A 17,031-nucleotide genomic window follows, 5' to 3' on the forward strand; every position below is an offset into this window, starting at 1 on the left:
AACGAGCTAGTCAAGTAGAGGCATACTAGTGACACTCTGTTTGTCTATGTATTCACACATGTACTACGTTTCCGGTTCATACAATTCTAGGATGAATAATAAACATTTATCATGATATAAGGAAATATAAATAATAACTTCACTATTGCCTCTAGGGCATATTTCCTTCAATTTCCACCGCCGCAACCTTCTGTACCCGTGAGATCCCATCTTGGGGCCTTTTCCGGAGCTCCGCTGGAGGGGGAATCAATCACGGAGGTCTTCTACATCAACACCATAGCCTCTCCAATGATGTGTGAGTAGTTTACCTCAGACCTTCGGGTCCATAGTTATTAGCTAGATGGCTTCTTCTCTCCCTTTGGATCTCAATACAAAGTTCTTTTTGATTCTCTTGGAGATCTATTCGATGTAATTCTTTTTGCCGTGTGTTTGTCGAGATCCGATGAATTGTGGGTTTATGATCAAGATTATCTATGAACAATGTTTGGTTCTCCTCTGAATTCTTTTATGTATGATTTGTTATCTTTGCAAGTCTCTTCGAATAATTAGTTTGGTTTGGCCTACTAGATTGATCTTTCTTGCAATGGGAGATGTGCTTAGCTTTGGGTTCAATCTTGCGGTGTCCTTTCCCAGTGACAGCAGGGGAGCAAGGCACGTATTGTATTGTTGGCATCGAGGATAAAAAGATGGGGTTTATATCATATTTCTTGAGTTTATCCCTCTACATCATGTCATCTTGCCTAATGCATTATTCTGTTCTTATGAACTTAATACTCTAGATGCAGGCAGGAGTCGGTCGATGTGTGGAGTAATAGTAGTAGATGCAGAATCGTTTCGGTCTACTTGTCGCGGGCGTGATGCCTATATACATGATCATGCCTAGATATTCCCATAACTATGCACTTTTCTATCAATTGCACGACAGTAATTCCTTCACCCACCGTAATACTTATGTTATCTTGAGAGAAGCCACTAGTGAAACCTATGGCCCCCGGGTCTATCTTCCATCATATTGCTTGCCTATCAATTACTATTTCCAATATCTTTTATTTTGCAATCTTTACTTTTAATCTATATCATAAAAATACCAAAAATATTTATCTTATTATCTCTATCAGATCTCACTTTTGCAAGTGGCCGTGAAGGGATTGACAACCCCTTTATCGCGTTGGTTGAAAGGTTCTTATTTGTTTGTGTAGGTACGAGGCGACTTGCGTGTAGTCTCCTACTGGATTGATACCTTGGTTCTAAAAAACTAAGGGAAATACTTTTGCTGCTTTGCTGCATCACCATTTCCTCTTCAAGGGAAAACCAACGCATGCTCAAGAGGTAGAAAGAAGGATTTCTGGCGCCGTTGCCGGGGAGATCTACGCCAAGTCAAGTCAAGACATACCAAGTACCCATCACAAACTCTTATCCCTCGCATTACATTATTTGCCATTTGCCTCTCGTTTTCCTCTCCCCCACTTCACCCTTGCCGTTTTATTTGCCTCTTTTTAGTTCGCCCTTTTTCCTTCCGTCTCTTTTCGCTTGCTTCTTGTGTGCTCGTGTGTTGGATCGTTTGTCATGATGGCTCAAGACAATACTAAATTGTGTGAATTTTCCAATACCAACAATAATGATTTTATTAGCACTCTGATTGCTCCACTTACCGGTGCTGAATCTTGTGAAATTAATACTGCTTTGCTGAATCTTGTCATGAAAGTTCAGTTTGCTGGCCTTCCTAGTGAAGATGCCGCTACCCATCTAAACGACTTTGTTGATTTATGTGACATGCAAAAGAAAAAGGACGTGGATAATGATATTGTTAAATTGAAGCTATTTCCGTTTTCACTTAGAGATCGTGCTAAAACTTGGTTTCTTCTTTGCCTAAAAATAGTATTGATTCATGGAATAAGTGCAAAGATGCTTTTATCTCTAAGTATTTTCCTCCCGCTAAGATCATCTCTCTTAGAAATGACATTATGAATTTCAGCAACTAGATCATGAGCATGTTGCACAATCTTGGGAGAGGATGAAATTAATGATTCGTAATGGCCCTACTCATGGTTTGAATTTATGGATGATTATACAAATTTTTATGCCGGATTGAATTTTGCTTCTAGAAATCTTTTAGATTCGGCCGCGGGAGGCACTTTTATGGAAACCACTTTAGGAGAAGCTACCAAACTCCTAGATAATATTATGGTTAATTATTCTCAATGGCACACTGAAAGATCTACTAGTAAAAAGGTTCATGCGATAGAAGAGGTTAATGTTTTGAGTGGAAAGATGGATCAACTTATGAAATTGTTTGCTAATAAGACCGCTTCTATTGATCCTAATGATATTCCTTTGTCTACTTTGATTGAGAATAATAACGAATCTATGGATGTTAATTTTGTTGGTAGGAACAATTTTGGTAATAACGCGTATAGAGGTAATTTTAATCCTAAGCCGTTTCCTAGTAATTCCTCTAACAATTATGGTAATTCCTACAACAATTCTTATGGAAATTATAATAAGGTGCCCTCTGATTTTTAAACTAGTATTAAAGAATTTATTAGTTCACAAAAGAGTTTCAATGCTTTGATTGAAGAAAAATTGTCTAAGATTGATGAGTTGGCTAGGAATGTGGATATAATTTCTCTTCATGTTGATTCTTTGAAACTTACATCTATTCCACCTAAGCATGATATCAATGAGTCCCTCAAAGCCATGACAATTTCCATTGATGAGTGCAAAGAAAGAACCGCTAGGATGCTTGCAAAAAAGAATTGCTTTATGAAAGCACGTTATTCTAGTTTTCATGATAATAATAATGAATATCTAAAAGTAATTGATGTGTCTCCTATTAAATCTTTGTTTTGTAATATGAATCTTGATAATGATGGGACTGGAGATGAGTGATAACCCACAAGTATAGGGGATCGCAACAGTTTTTGAGGGTAGAGTATTCAACCCAAATTTATTGATTCGACACAAGGGGAGCCAAAGAATATTCTCAAGTATTAGCAGCTGAGTTGTCAATTCAACCACACCTGGATAACTTAATATCTGCAGCAAAGTGTTTAGTAGCAAAGTAATATGATAGTAGTGGTAACGATAGCAAAAGGTAACAATAGCAAAAGTAATATTTTTGGGTTTTATAGTGATGGTAACAATAGCAACGGAAAAATAAATGAGCGGAGAACAATATACGGAAAGCTTGTAGAAAATGGATCGGTGATAGAGAATAATGTCGGACGCGATCGATCATGTAACAGTCATAACCTAGGGTGACACAGAACTAGCTCCAGTTCATCAATATAATGTAGGCATGTATTCCGAATATAGTCATACGTGCTTATGGAGAAGAACTTGCATGGCATCTTTTGTCCTACCCTCCCGTGGCAGCGGGGTCCTATTGGAAACTAAGGGATATTAAGGCCTCCTTTTAATAGAGTACCGGACCAAAGCATTAACACATAGTGAATACATGAACTCCTCAAACTACGGTCATCACCGGGAGTGGTCCCGATTATTGTCACTTCGGGGTTGCCGGATCATAACACATAGTAGGTGACTATGGACTTGCAAGATAGGATCAAGAACTCACATATATTCATGAAAACATAATAGGTTCAGATCTGAAATCATGGCACTCGGGCCCTAGTGACAAGCATTAAGCATAGCAAAGTCATAGCAACATCAATCTCAGAACATAGTGGATACTAGGGATCAAACCCTAACAAAACTAACTCGATTACATGATAAATCTCATCCAACCCATCACCATCCAGCAAGCCTACGATGGAATTACTCACACACTGCGGTGAGCATCATAAAATTGGTGATGGAGGAAGGTTGATGATCACGATGGCGATGGATTCCCCTCTCCGGAGCCCCGAACGGACTCCAGATTAGCCCTCCCAAAAGAGTTTAGGGCTTGGCGGCGGCTCCGTATCGTAAAACGCGATGAATCCTTCTCTCTGGTTTTTCTCTCCCCGAACACGAATATATGGAGTTGGAGTTGAGGTCGGTGGAGCGTCAGGGGGCCCATGAGGCAGGGGCGCACGCCCAGGGGGTAGGAGCGCCCCCACCCTCGTGGACAGGGTGTGGGCCCCCTGACGTGGATTCTTCTTCAGTATTTTTTATATATTCCAAAATAATTCTCCGTTGATTTTCAGGTCATTCCGAGAACTTTTATTTCTGCACAAAAATAGCACCATGGCAATTCTATTGAAAACAGCGTCAATCCGGGTTAGTTCCATTCAAATCATGCAAGTTAGAGTCCAAAACAAGGGCAAAGGTGTTAGAAAAAGTAGATACGACGGAGACGTATCCATGAGTCAACTTTAGTTAAAAGGCGTCCCAATGATTCAGAGTTTTTAGATCTTGATGCTAAAATTACTAAAAGTGGGATTGAAGAGGTCAAAACTTTAGATAGCAATGAACCCACTATTTTGGATTTCAAGGAATTTAATTATGATAATTGTTGTTTGATAGATTGTATTTCCTTGTTGCAATCCGTGCTAAATTCTCCTCATGCTTATAGCCAAAATAAAGCTTTTACCAAACATATCGTTGATGCTTTAATGCAATCTTATGAAGAAAAGCTTAAATTAGAAGTTTCTATCCCTAGAAAACTTTATGATGAGTGGGAACCTACTATTAAAATTAAGATTAAAGATCATGAATGCTATGCTTTGTGTGATTTGGGTGCTAGTGTTTCCACGATTCCAAAAACTTTGTGTGATGCGTTAGGTTTCCGTGAATTTGATGATTGTTCTTTAAATTTACATCTTGCAGATTCCACCATTAAGAAACCTATGGGAAGAATTATTGATGTTCTTATTGTTGCAAATAGGAATTATGTGCCCGTAGATTTCATTGTTCTTGATATAGATTGCAATCCTACATGTCCTATTATTCTTGGTAGACCTTTCCTTAGAACGATTGGTGCAATTATTGATATGAAAGAAGGAAATATTAGATTCCAATTTCCGTTAAGGAAAGGCATGGAACACTTTCCTAGAAAGAAAATTAAATTACCTTATGAATCTATTATGAGAACCACTTATGGATTGCATACCAAAGATGACAATACCTAGATCTATTCTTGCTTTTATGCCCACCGTAATACTTATGCTATCTTGAGAGAATTCACTAGTGAAACCTATGGCCCCCGGGTCTATCTTCCATCATATTGCTTGCCTATCAATTTACTATTTCTGCTATTTTTTATTATTCAATCTTTACTTTCAATCTATATCATAAAAATACCAAAAATATTTATCTTATTATCTCTATCAGATCTCACTTTTGCAAGTGGCCGTGAAGGGATTGACAACCCCTTTATCGCGTTGGTTGCAAGGTTCTTATTTGTTTGTGTAGGTACGAGGCGACTTGCGTGTAGTCTCCTACTGGATTGATACCTTGGTTCTCAAAAACCGAGGGAAATACTTACGCTAATTTGCTACATCACCCTTTCCTCTTCAAGGAAAAACCAACGCATGCTCAAGAGGTAGCACGCGACCCTAGGGTGGAGGATGTTGAAAGTGCAACTAATCCCCGGGTGGTTTTGGTAGTTCATAACAACATATAGTTCATTGAACTAATATTTCTTCAAGATAAACATTTCAGCATGTTCAATGATTGGCGTGGCATGGATTAGAGATGTGGACCCCTCAAAATGCTAAGAACAAAGATTGACAAAAGCTCAAGACTCTTCATTTCTATTTTAGTGATCCAAGATCACATTGAGTCTATAGGAAAGTCAATACTATTAAAAGGGGATGGGGTGTTGCTTAATGATCTCGTTGCTCAAGTGCTTAGTGATATTGATCCAAAACCCTTAGCCACTTTCTCCATCCAAATATGTCTAAACCCTAATTCCAGACTCGACCTCACCGATATTTCCAACCCGGACCCATCGAGTTCACTTGACATAGACACTACCTAAAACCCTAACTGTCCGGTCACATTGATACGAATCTCGATCTCACCGAGATGGCCTTGCCAACTCTCTGTTGACAATTGCAATTATTTCGGTCTCGCTGAAATGTTGCAATCGGTCTCACCGAGTTTGCTTGACAGACTCTCTCTGTGCCCATTATTCACTTCAGTCTCATCGAGTTGATTCAATTGGTCCCACTGAGATGAAGTTTGCCCTAAGCCCTTGCACATCGGTCCTACCAATTGTTCCAGTAGGTACCACCGAGATTCCTAACATTCACCTGTTTGAACCAATCGGTGCCACCGAGTTCACCTATTCGGTCTCACCGAGTTGAGTCAAATGTGTGTAATGGTTGGATTTTGTGTGGAGGCTATATATATACCCCTCCACCCCTCTTATTCAGAGAGAGAGCCATCAGAACGTGCCTACACTTCCACCATTCATTTTCTTAGAGAGAACCATCTACTCATGTGTTGAGATCAAGACATTCCAATCCTACCACAAAAATGTTAATTTCTAGCCTTCCCCAAGTTGCTTTCCACTCCAATTCTTTCTCCACCATATCCAAATCTATGAGAAAGAGTTAAGTGTTGGGAGACTATTATTTGAAGCATAAGAGCAAGGAGTTCATCGTCAACACACCGCCTATTACTTTTTGGAGAGTGGTGTCTCCTAGATTGGTTAGGTGTCGTTTGGGAGCCTCCGACATGTTGTGGAGTTGAACCAAGAAGTTTGTAAGGGCAAGGAGATCACCTACTTTGTGAAGATCTACCTGAGTGAGGCAAGTCCTTTGTGAATGATGGCCATGGTGGGATAGACAAGGTTGCTTCTTCATGGACCCTTTGTGGGTGGAGCCCTCCCTGGACTCGTGCAGCCGTTACCCTTCGTGGGTTGAAGTCTCCATCAACGTGGATGTACGATAGCACCACCTATCGGAACCACACCAAAAATCTCCGCGTCTCTGATACGTCTCCAACGTATCTATAATTTTTTATTGTTTCATGCTGTTATATTATTTTTCTTGGATATTTTACAATCATTTTATAGCAACTTTATATCATTTTTTGGGACTAACCTATTGACATAGTGTCCAGTGCCAGTTGCTATTTTTTGCTTGTTTTTTATTTCGCAGAAAGTCAATACCAAACAGAGTCCAAATGGAGCGAAACGTTTTGGAGAATTTTTCTGGACCAGAAGACCCAAGATGGGCCAAAGATGTACCGGAGGGGAGGACCGAGGTGGGCTACACCATGCACTCTAGTCTCATGTAGAGATGTGACCTCATTGAAGAGATTCACCTTCACTGGTTTACCGCCCCCACATACATGAACTTAAGCCTCACGTCGATACATATAGACGACCTGGATGCGCTTCATCTTTAACAGATCCTCACGAAGATAAGCACTTGGACGACGACTGAGATGTGCTAACCTGCACAACTCCTTGTCTCCGCTGGACGATGATCTTGACGAGATCTTCCGACACCGCCCCTCAACATCATCACTCCCATCAATGATCATCTTCCATCATCATGTCGATTGCAGTCTGTCATCTCCCTCCTTGCTGCCCCGCTGAACGAAGATAGCCCGCTCGTCCTAGTCGTTGCACTACCCAGCGACAACATCGCTCGCCCTATGGCACTAGTTAGGTCGCCACCACAGGGCAAGCACGGCTTCAAATTGACCCTGCTCTAGATACCAAGGCCCTGTTCGGTAATCACCCGCTCCCAGAATCTAAGGAGCGGGGAAACTGCGACTCCTCCGCTTTACACTGTAGCTCCGCCAACTCCGCTCCCAGAGTTGTGAAGCAGAGTGGTACCGAACAGGGCCCAATTGTTGGTATTCCACCCCCTAAGGATCAATCACGTACAAATCACGACGAACACACACACGCACAAACACTTAAACCAAAGGCACGCATGGTGCCTCTCTTCTTGGATGAGTTGTACAACGTAGCCCATTTTGTCGTCTACAATCCTTCAGCTGCCTTGGTTTCCACATGTCACCGACAGCTAACTGGGGTTTCTGAACATAATCCACCATGAGAAACGACCCACTGACCAGATTTTTCTTGTAACTCCGCGCTCCCTACATCTTTGCTCTTTCCAGCATTGCTTCCTGTACCAACGCATATTCTGTTGCAATAGCTACAGTGGATGGTAACTGAACTTCTTGGGGAAGAAGAGAGAGACCGAGGAACAAAGTATTAATTTCACATTTGATCCAGATTATTGACAACCAATTGAGCTTATACACTTGCTCGGACGGGCCATGGGCCTTAACACAACAATCCATTAGCTGGTTAAACCATCCTGTCGAAGTGTCACTAGTAGAAAACGAAGCTTTAAAACTAGTTTGTAAGGGCCTTTAGTGCCGCTTATGGAACCGGCACTAAAGTGTGGGCACTAAAGGCCCCCCCCCCCCTTTAGTATCGGTTCGGCACGAACCGGCGCTAAAGTGCCACCACGTGGCGTGAGCTCACGCCCTGGTATGGGGGACCTTTAGTACCGGTTGGTAACACCAACCGGTACTAAAGGTTTTTTTTGAAAATTTTGGAAATTTTTTTTGATTTTTTTTTCGATTTTTAAGTTTTCTGAATTATTTGATGATTTAGTCTCTAATCACCTCTCTTAACTGCTCAAGTGTGGATCACTCATTTCAAATCATCTAACTTCCCGACCGGTCACCCATCCGTCGCACTACTCCAGTCCGAGCACGCTTAACTTTCGGGTTCTATTCTCCTTCGTTTCCAAGTCTGCACTTGTTGTTTTCCTGACAATAGTAAGATGTTAATCCTATTAACACTCAGGAGTTTAGCTTTAGCACGAAGTCACACATTTCACCGTTTGAGTTTGAAACTATTATTCTAAAAAACAGTAATTATTTAGTAACGCTAATATTTCTTGAATAAGTTTGACCATAGTTTGACCACAATTTGACCATAGTTGGACCAGATTTGACCAAAATTCAAAAAATTGAAATAATTATTTAGTAACACTAATATTCTTGAATAATTATGTAGTAACATTAATACTTCTTGAATAAGTAGTTTGACCAGATTTAACCAATTTTTTTAAAAAAAACTGAAATTTGACCATATCTTTTTTCCTTTTGGAATTTGAGGATTCTAAAAAATTCCAAACAGGCCGTAGGCGGTCTCCATCGGATGCAGATTTTCGTGCTGAATTTTTTGATATATTATACGTTTTTTTCTGACATCGTATGCAAAAGTTATAGCCGTTTTACATTTTTCCTACACTTTTTGCAAAACATGTCCAAATTTAAGTTTTCAAATTTTTCTAACTAATAGATGTAGTAATATAACTACCTCTCGAAGGATTTTATTTTTTGAAGTTTTTATCATTTTCTTTTGATTTTTTCAGAACTGAAATGGCGACAGGGGGGTAGAGTTTGAAAATTGCCCTACAGTGCCGGTTTGTGTCACAAAGCGGTACTATAGGTCAGACCCCTTTAGTACCGGTTCGTGACACAAACCTGTACTAAAGGTTCCTTTAGTACCGGTTTGTGACACGAACCGGTACTAAAGGTGATCGTGGGGCCCCGGCCTGACGCCAGCCTGCCGTCACCCCTTTAGTACCGGTTCGTGGCACGAACCGGTACTAAAGGTTCAACACGAACCGGCATTAATGCATAGCCGTTCGAACCGGCACTAATGGTACAATTAGTGCCAGCTCAAATTCAAACCGGCACTAATGTGCTTCACGTTTGACCCTTTTTCTACTAGTGTGTGTTTTCTTTTATAAACATATAAATATGCTAGCTGCTTAAACGAGTGCTATATGTTTGTGAAAGGCTATTGGCTACTAACTTGGATGTACTAATTTGAGACCATTGCGGCAGATAAATGCCGCGACCCTAGTACCACCGTGGCATGAAGAGATGGAACCCTAGAACTTGCCGAGAACCCTGATCCAGTGGCGAGAGATCGGATGGCATCATCAGATGGAAGGGGCTGCAAATCCACGGCTTCCCCCTTCCATCATACGAAGGCAGCAGCGGCAAAGGTCACTTTCCTCTCCCAGGCCAACTGCAAGACGACAAACAGTTCAGGAACACGAACAATGCCTAGTCGAGGTGGGCCGGCTGATCTATACATGTGATTTTGGAGGAATACGCAAAGCTTGTGTATCATTTCATTGATAGAAGAAGTTAGAACAAGTACAACAGGTGATACAACACATGACATGGACGCAAGGGCGTGACCATAATGCCCGAAGAAGAGAGACAAAGGAGACACGACCCAACAAAAGAACACAGCTACACTCGCCGCCCTGAGAAGCAGTTCAGACCAACAACTAGACAACCAACTTCTCCAAATCAAGAACCGAGGACGACGCGAGCATACTAGACAACGCCTTCATGAAGGAGGACAACGCCGAGACGCTGTCGCCGTCCGATCCGGATAACCAAAACCTAGGGTTTCCCCCGATGCTCGAAGAGGGGCACAGATAACGGCCATGGCAGCGCCTCCAAGAAGGAAACGGCACCCGCGTTGAGAACATGTGATTTTAGCTCAATTGCTTTGAGAACATGGATGCTATTTATGTAACTCAAGCGACTGAGAGAAGGGCTTGCCAGTTTCTTACTGCAAAAAACTCAACCTGAAATAACACGACGCAGCCCCCAGGTTCTCTTGCTTCTGGTTCCTGCGGCTGCGTCTACAAGGCATGTGTTTGATGATCCAGCACTGAAAACCTTCATTCCCTGGTCCACGATATAGAAAAGTAATGCTAAATAGTAGACCAGGGGGATCCACAAGAAATTCAGTTGGGGACACAGAGATACATTACCCAAGATACAAGTAGACCAGGGAATTTTGTTCAGCGATGCATGCAGAGATCCGAGAAATTCACTCGTGGATGCAGACCACAAGAGCAGCAACTAAATCAACCAAGATATAAGTAGCAGCCAGGACGTTGTTACCCCACATTACAAACATGACTTGCTGATCTGGACACTTGATCAAACTAACATGACTTGTTGTTAGCCATAGTACACTACACTACACATAAAATCGAATAAGGCCTTTCCTAACTGGTTGCGCGCGCAACCAGTATCGGAGCCGTCGCTGCACCCTGGATTGGCGCTAGCGTGTCCCACATGGCCCACACGGATTTGGCTATTTCATTTTTCCGAGCGCCATATGAAGCGAATACACGTAAGATCGTATCTGGCGTCCTACCTACGCTAGCGCATAGTTCGTACTCGCCTACCTCCCCGTCAACTACACCGTGACCAGGCTACCCCATCCACCCAAGCCAGACGCAATTCAAAATTTGAATCCCAGTCGCAGCTGCATTGACCGGCGGAACCATGCCCTCCTCATCGTCGCGCCTGGATCTCGATATTTCTTCACAAATCACCAATGAATCTCGGTGGGGAGTCATTCACGGATCTCTTGTTCAGGTTTCTCCTCTCACAAGATCCTCTTTTTCTTTCCTTGTTTTCCACCGAAAATCCTCAAATCTTCATCTTGCCATGCCGATGAACAGCTTCTGTTCCCAGCCGGTCGCAACCGTGGGCGTTCTAGATCTGGCATTGCCGGAGGGAGGGGAGGTGCGGTGATGGAGGGAAAGATGGTGATAGCGATTCTCCTTCCTCAAGTTCTGCATCTCAAGTTCAAGAGGCAACGAAAGATTTTTTTTTCAATGTCCCAGACATTGACCAAACCGACAGTCACAGAGAGCATCCATCTGAATCGCAACGCACTCCAACTCTATGGCCTCAAAGGTGCGAGCTTAATCGACCCCCACCCCTCCTTCCAGCGCCCCCCTCTTACAATACAACTTTCAGTCAACTAGTACTCTCTTTTTCAGTAAAGTTGTTGGCTTGATAATGATTTGAGGATTCGAATCAGCCCGAGCTTGGTAGAATGGTCAACAACGTGTTCAGTTCTAGTTTTGGGATTATCATGTTCAGTTGATTGCTGTCAACAATTCGTTTATTTTGGAGCAGTTTTTTGTTATTCAAAAGTAGTTTTTGGAGGTTACAAGACCTCCTGTTGTCATTAGCACTCATAAACATGTCAATCTGGGGCCCAGTATGCGATCCAATTTTCGTTTTGTGTCATACCCCCAGCTTGGGTTTCACTATTTTTTTATAGACAGACTTTGCTGCATTTGTTGCAGGCATTTATACTGTCAATTTTTGGCCTAGGCATTGGCATGTGCATGAAGACAATTTTATGAGCAGTATACATATTGATGCCACACGGTTAATTATTCTGGAGCAATTGGTTGTTGCATATATCTATGCATATAGTATCAATTAGGTCAATTGGCTGTTGCATATATCAATGCATACAGTATCCATTAGGTCAATCTATTTTTTCTGAATCAAAGTCAGAGTGATGAGCACATTTTGACTATATTTGACATTTTTATCTTCATTCCAATTGCGGTTAACATCTCAAATATATGTAGAGCCCGAGTTGGCAAGATACCCGACCGCCGCGCCTCATTATCAGGAAGGAAAAGTTCTTTGGAGAAGGCCATGAGGAATTTCGCAGATAAGAAGTCAGGTACCGTCCACAAGCCGGAAATCAGCGAGGAATTTGATTCTTTGGACGAAGCTTACGACTTCTACAACCTATACTCTTGGGAGACTGGGTTCGGCATCAAGTATGGGCAATGCAGAAGAAACGTGGACAAGTGCAAGAGGTCCAGGACATGGTTTTCGGATGCCAAGTAGTGAATATATTTGATTCAAGACATGTAAACTTGGCAGTGTTACAAGGACGTGTACATTTTGCCATTGTACTGATGTGAGTACAAAGTGCAACTGAAATTGTACATGGGTTGTTCATTTCGGACAAAGCGTCATGTGTTTTGCTTTCTTCTTAGGCCTTGTATAATGCTAGATGCTTAGGGAGATGCTTAGAAAAATAAACCGGGTTTTTCTGAAGCACCGGTGTCTATTTCTATAGAAGAGACGCCTAACTAAGCGTCTATCCTGTACAAATAAGCATTGGTGCTTAGAGAAAGCCTGGTTTATTTCTCTAAGCACCTCGCGTAAGCACCTTGCATTGTACATAATATCCTACATTTGGGATTTTATAAAGAGGAGGATCGTCATTCTTGACCCAACAATGAACAACGGAGACGAGTCTGACAAGGTCGTTCAGGGTAGGCACAGAAAGGCTGCGGACAATCTTCATGAAGCATTGCAAAGTTGCATTACAACATTCTTTCTAGGATGGACTCCTGACATGACAAGATGGAACATTGTGGAGGTGGTGGTGGTGGTGGTGTGTGTGTGGGGGGGGGGGGTGTTATACCCGTATAACCATTGATGCACACTTTATATCTTCGCTTCCGGTCCTCTTATGATCGGCCACGAAGAACTTTAGAGATAGCAGCCATAGGTACTCGAAGGCGCGCCTCTTTCACCCGACCATGAACAACTTTAATGTTATATCGATTGGTATGTTTTTTCAATAGGGATCTTGGAAAACCAACCCCACAATTATTGTGATATTTTCATCACTAGACACTACGTCCCATATAACCGTTGATGCGCACTTTATATCCTCGGTTACGGTCCTCTTATGGTCGACCGCGAAGTACTTTAATTTAGAGATAACATCCATATGTACCTGAAGCCAGGCCTCTTGCACTCGACATTCAAGAACTTCAATGTTATATCGACCGGTAAGACTTTTCATTTGTGGATGTCGAGAAACCAACCTCACAATTATTGTGATATTGTCATCACTAGACACTACGTCCCATATAATAGTTGATACGCACTTTATATCCTCGGTTCCGGTCCTTTTATGGTCGACCGCAGAGTACATTAGAGATAGCAGCCATATGTACTCGAAGGCGGGCCTCTTTCTCCCGACCATGAAGAACTTTAATATTATATTGATTGGTAAGTTTTATCACTAGGGATCTTGGAAAACCAACCCCACCAGTATTGTGTTATTTTCATAATCACTAGACACTATGTCCCATATAACCGTCGATGCACACTTTATATCCTTGGTTCCGGTTCTCTTATGGTCGATCACGAATAACTTTACAGATGTCAGCCATATGTACTCGAAGGCAGGCCTCTTGCACTCGACCATGAAGAACTTTAATGTTAAAACTTATGGCAATGTTTTCCATTGTGGTCTTGGGAAACAAACCCCATAATGATTGTGATATTTTCATCACTAGACACTACGTCCCATATAACCGTTGATGCGCACTTTATATCCTCGGTTACGGTCCTCTTATGGTCGACCGCGAAGAACTTTCATTTAGAGATAACATCCATATGTACCTGAAGTCGGGACTCTTGCACTCGACATTGAAGAACTTCAATGTTATATCGACCGGTAAGACTTCTCATCTGTGGATGTCGGAAAACCAACCTCACAATTATTGTGATATTGTCATCACTAGGCACTACGGCCCATATAACCGTCGATGCACACTTTATTTCCTCGGCTCCGGTCCTCTTATGGTTGATGTAACGCCCTCGATGCGGCTATATCTCCTACGTGTCGAAGCACGACTTAGAGGCATAACCGCATTGAAAGCAATGTCGCAAGTAAGGTAATCTTCACAACAACCCATGTAAATAGATAAAAGGGGAAAGGATACATAGTTGGCTTACACTTGCCATGTCACACAAATACATGAATAACATTACAATCATCCGATACACTCATGGTCCGACTGCGGTACCAAAATAAAAGATCAACCCCCACATGCGACACGGTCCCTGATCGCCCCAACTGGGCACCACTACTGATCATCTGGGAGAGACACATAGTAACAGCAAGAGTCTTCATCGAACTCCCACTTGAGCTCAAGCGCATCGTCTGGAGCGGTATCATCGGTCCCTGCATCTGGTTTGGAAGTAAACTGTGAGCCACGGGGACTCAGCAATCTCGCACCCTCGCGATCAAGACTATTTAAGCTTTTAGGTAAGGCAAGGTATGATGTGGAGCTGCAGCAAGCGACTAGCATATATGGTGGCTAACATACGCAAAAGAGAGCGAGAAGAGAAGGCAAAGCACGGTCAAACAACTATGATCAAGAAGTGATCGTAGAACAACCTACGTCAAGCATTACTCCAACACCGTGTTCACTTCCCGGACTCCGCCGGAAAGAGACCATCACGGTAACACACGCGGTTGGTGCATTTTAATTAAGATCAACTTCAGGTTTTCTACAACCTGACATTAACAAATTCCCATCTGCCCATAACCGCGGGCACGGCTTTCGAAAGTTCAAATCCCTGCAGGGGTGCCCCAACTTAGCCCATCACAAGCTCTCACGGTCAACGAAGGATATTCCTTCTCCCAAGACATTCCGATCAGACTCGGCATCCAGGTTAGAAGACATTTCGACAATGGTAAAACAAGTCCAGCAACACCGCCCGAATGTGCCGAAAAATCCCGATAGGAGCTGCACATATCTCGTTCTTAGGGCACACTCAGATGAGCTCCCCATACAACTAAAACCAAACCTCGAGTTTCCCCGAGGGGGCGCTGCACAGGACTCTAATTTGGACCAACACTCAGAGGAGCACTGGCCCGAGGGGGGGGGGGTTAAATAGAGATAACCCTTGGGCTCCAGAAACCCAAGGGAAAAAGAGGCTAGGTGGCAAATGGTAAAACCAAGGTTAGGCATTGCTGGAGGAGTTTTATTCAAGGCGAACTGTCAAGGGGTTCCCACTATAACCCAACCGCGTAAGGAACGCAAAATCCGGGAACATAACACCGATATGACGGAAACTAGAGCGGCAAGAGTGGAACAAAACACCAAGCATAAGGTCGAGCCTTCCACCCTTTACCAAGTATATAGATGCATTAATTAAATAAGAGATATTGTGATATCCCAACAAAATATCCATGTTCCAAACATGGAACAAGCTCCAATCTTCACCTGCAACTAACAACGCTATAAGAGGGGCTGAGCAAAGCGGTAACATAGCCAAACAACAGTTTGCTAGGACAAGGTGGGTTAGAGGCTTGACATGGTAATTTGGGAGGCATGATAAGCAAGTGGTAGGTATCGTAGCATAGGCATAGCAAAAGAGCGAGCATCTAGCAAGCAAAGATAGAAGTGATTTCGAGGGTATGATCATCTTGCCTGAGATCCCGAAAGGAAGAAGAACGAGTCCATGAAGAAGACAAACGGACGTAGTCGAACGAATGCTCACAACTCCGGAACGGAACCGAAGCTAACGAGGGAAACAACCGGAAATAAGCAAACAACATAGTAAACAACCATCACATAACATGGCATGATGCACAACCAAGTATGATGCATGTCCTGTTTAAATATGCATGGCATGGCAAAGGGCACAAACAAAACTACAAGTTAAGTGGAGCTCAATATGCAACGAGTTGCATATTGACGGAACACCACATCAATTATTTAGTTCTCTCTCGTTTAGGAATCTAACAATATTAAATGTTGTTAAACATGGCAAGAGGGTGAAGCAAATTAAAACTACCTATCTAGGCAAGTTTAAATGAGGCCGGAAACAACGAACAACAATTCCGGTATATTCCCATATGCATATTTTAGGTTTGGTACTGTTCTGCACTAAACACAATTTTAGGGTTGTTAAACATGCAAAGTGAGGTCACCATGTTAAACTAGGCATTTTTCCACCCCATTTACATATAAAGTTTGTTACAAACCGAGTTACGGTTATTTAGTTATGAATTAAAGCATTTTATCATGGCATAGGAGAAAATTTAAACAAACAGCATTTTAAATATTTTAAACATGGATGAAAATGACATATTATTAAACTAGATGAAAAACTAAGCAATTTTCATGTTAAGTTTGTTTTAATCCGATGCACGGTTTGTGAGATATTAAATGCGTGAAGTTGAAGGTCTTTTCTGCAATTCTGTCTTTATTGGATTGATTAGCATATTCCCAGGCGCTGAAAAAAACATACGCGAGCCGAATCAGAGGCCGGTCCAACAATACACAGGGGCGGGGACTGCTCAACCATGGGCTTCAGCCCATTGGGGGAGGAGGCTGGCTGGATCAAACGGGCACGCAGGGCCTCGCGCGACGGGGGAGCAGCTGGGCCTGGCCGCCTGGGCGCGGTCAATGCCAGCAGGCGACGCGCGGTCAT

This window comes from Triticum dicoccoides, chromosome 7A, assembly GCF_002162155.2.
Source record: "Triticum dicoccoides isolate Atlit2015 ecotype Zavitan chromosome 7A, WEW_v2.0, whole genome shotgun sequence".
NCBI lineage: Eukaryota > Viridiplantae > Streptophyta > Magnoliopsida > Poales > Poaceae > Triticum > Triticum dicoccoides.